This window comes from Octopus bimaculoides, chromosome 6, assembly GCF_001194135.2.
Source record: "Octopus bimaculoides isolate UCB-OBI-ISO-001 chromosome 6, ASM119413v2, whole genome shotgun sequence".
Classification (NCBI taxonomy): Eukaryota; Metazoa; Mollusca; class Cephalopoda; order Octopoda; family Octopodidae; genus Octopus; species Octopus bimaculoides.
The window spans coordinates 11,161,249-11,161,816 of NC_068986.1; positions in this window are offsets into that span (position 1 = coordinate 11,161,249).

The following is a 568-nucleotide window of genomic DNA, read 5'->3' on the forward strand; positions in this document are numbered from 1 at the left end:
AGCACCTTGGGCAAGTGTCCCTACTATACCCTTGCTTGGGCTGACCAAAGCCTTGTAAGTGGATTTGGTAGAAGGAAACTGAAACAAGCCTGTTGTGTGTGTATGTATATATATATATATATATATATATATATATATATAGATAGATAGATAGATAGATAGATATAGATATATATATACATGTATATATATAAAGGAAAAAAGTGAATAAACAAATGACGTAACGTATACTGAATGTAAAAATGAGCGGGAGACAAACTGAAAGTCCATAATTCTTCATCACTTCTCGACCAATGGTGCTGTTCAGTTTCACACCTTTAATGATAAGACTGAGTGCTTCCCAATTGGCGGTGCTCGCAAAAGAAAGTTTTCTTGCGTAGAATTAGGGACAAGAGCAAACAAAACAAAACAAAACAAGCAAAATGACAGAGAGTGTCATTTAGTATGGTGGACGAGAACAAACAGTCAAACAAAATATGGCCTGGGGGCCAAGTAGACAAGAATAGTGGGTAACGCTTTGAAAATGTTTTCAAGGATGGAGAACGGAGAGACAGAATTTGCAACTGGT